This window comes from Alligator sinensis, unplaced genomic scaffold (genome assembly GCF_000455745.1).
Source record: "Alligator sinensis unplaced genomic scaffold, ASM45574v1 scaffold305_1, whole genome shotgun sequence".
Classification (NCBI taxonomy): Eukaryota; Metazoa; Chordata; order Crocodylia; family Alligatoridae; genus Alligator; species Alligator sinensis.
The window spans coordinates 532,417-534,996 of NW_005842131.1; the positions used below are offsets into that span (position 1 = coordinate 532,417).

Genomic DNA, 2,580 nt, shown 5'->3' on the forward strand with positions numbered 1-2,580 from the left:
GAAAAGAAGGGCTGAATTTATGGAATTTGGGAAACATGGGGTCTAAACATCAATGGAGATGGGAAGTTATCAGACACTGGGAGAGAAGGGGAGCACAGGACTTCTATAGATGTTGATTTGGATTGTGGTAGAGTTGTTAATAAGAGATGAATGTTTGTCTTTGTGTATGTTTTGGAGAATTGGATGTATCTTTAAATGTGGAATCTATTGAATGAGTTGGATTCATGAATAAATAAAGGGCTTTTTTGGAAAAAAAAGTTGGAAAACAATAATGCAACATTTGCCCTATAACACATCATTAGGGCTACTTTTCAATTATGCATGTGTTTAAAATGAGTAAGAATTATTTATACAGCAAATTCTACACCTATGCTACAAGGTTTCTACTACTTCTAATGTTAAGAACGTGAATAATGGGACTGTGGAAATAGTCATCCCTCAGATGCAGATCGGACTTTCTGAGTATAAAATGTTACGGGTTAGCTGAGTTCATATACAAAATCTCAAAATATTTATCAGCTTCTCAGATCCATTAGGTCAGAATCACAAGAAAGCCTATTTGCAGCTAATGCAACTCATCAGTTATTCTGTGCGCCATGGAAGGCAACAAGCTACATAAAACTCAGGGTTATAATTATACTCTTTGTAGATCTAAGTGTGGGTAAGTCATCTAACATAGTGATGACATGTCACCCCTCTGCCTATTTCTTCTTACCTCATTAATGGTATAATGGTATGCCCCTCTACTCAAAGTTCAATACTTCCTAAGTATAATGGATAAAAGTTTTGTTTTGCATAGACCATACACCATTTGTAAGTAATCCTTTGTATGCAAGTTGTTACACCTTCTTCTTTTTACATGCTTATGAAAATTTCCCTTTTGGGTTTGGTATTTTCTGAGACTTGGGCTCAGTCAAGTAGCAGTTCATCTTTTTTCACAACTGGATTATTTTAACGACAGATGCTACTGTTAGATTGTAGTGTCTTTTGAAAAACCAGATTGCTTTAGGGAAACTTTTCTGAACAGAGTACAAGTTTTAGATCAATTTGCAAAGGTTCAGAAGTCTCACTGACAAACAAGAAAAGAGTACTGGCAATGCTGCTATCAGGTCAGATAATTTGATCGTAGTCTCAAATCCCAACTACCAGAGAGGAATAGGGTACTTTGAAGGACTGTGTGATTAATCTTTAGCTGTACAGAGAGCAACTGGCTTTCCTGTGGTCCAAACACTACACCTGACAATTAAATCTTAATGTAAATTTAGTTTTACTCAAATAGTGTGTGCGTAAAATGAACAAGCAGAGTTTACTCAATATTATTAGATAACAAAGAATTGTAATTTAGATCTGTTCCTTAATGTTAAAAATATAAGTATCCCCCTTGCAATAGGCAAGGAATGGAAAATTTCTAGGTAGCCCTTGCCTATGAAACCTTAGGCGCCCTGATTTTGAGTTCCACAACAATTGCACCATGATCAATCAGTTTGCACTGTCATTCTTTACAGAGCATGATGAATGCCCTGATGAGTTCTTTGATGGCTATTGAGTGTGATGTGTGAGTGATAGTCCCTCCCACAGGTAGGGCACACCCATGCACTAACAGTGCTCTGAATCCGAGCAGCAGATTCTTTCCTCCTCTGATGCTGGTCATCACAAAACTTGATCCAGTCCATCTTGCAGTGCCTAGCTCCACCTGCAAGCTGACTCTGCCAACCAGAGTGGCATTCTGCACTCCTTTCCCAGTCATCCACAGAGATTCCAAAGGATGCTAAGCCATCTTTGCAAACATCCTGAAATCTGCCCAACAGTTTGCCTCTATTCCTAGATCCTTTACAAGCTTCAGACTACAGCACATTCTTTGGAATCCTGTGATGCAATATTTGCTTGACATGACCAAGTCACCAGAGTCTTTTCTTAAAAGGTCAATGTTCCCAAGGATGACATACCAGCATGATTTAACACTTCCATATTTGTCACTCTGTCTTGCCATCTTATTTGAAGAATTGTATGCAGGCATCTGATAAGAAAGCTGATATGTTTGGCATAGGTCGTCCATATTTCTGAGCTATATAGAAGAGTGGATAAAATATGTCTCATAAATACAGATTTTCACTTTAGTTGACAATTTGGTATGTTCTGGGCAATGTCTTGCAAAAGACCAAAGTTCCTGGCTGCTTTGCCAAATCTGCTAGCAAGTTCAGCATCAAGATCTATTTTGCTGGTAACAGTAGAGCCAAGATAGAAAAATTGGTTACCAGTATCCAGACAGGTACCATCTAGGGTGATATCTGGAACTAGTTCTGAAGAGCCTTGGTGCATGATAACAGTCTTCTTCAAGTTTTACTGTTAGCCGAAAGAATATGCATGAGTCAGAGAACCTGGTAATGAGGTGTTGTAGGGCATCAACACTGAGAGCCGCAAGGGCTGCATCATCTGCAAACAGGCCCCTTATGATGATCTTCTTCACCTTTGTCTTAGCTCTGAACCTTGCAATGTTAAACAGTCCTCTGCCATGTCTAGTGAGAAGATAAACACCCTCTCGAACATCACAGAACATGTGTTGAAGAAGGAATGAGAAGT

At 38.8% G+C, this 2,580-nt stretch overlaps 1 protein-coding gene across 1 annotated transcript in view; it reads left to right on the forward strand.

Moving 5' to 3' along the window:
• STPG2 (sperm tail PG-rich repeat containing 2) overlaps positions 1-2,580 on the forward strand; it is a gene marked incomplete at its 5' end in the record, with an annotated part of 587,105 nt that overhangs the window by 398,394 nt on the left and 186,131 nt on the right. The window lies entirely within an intron of this gene.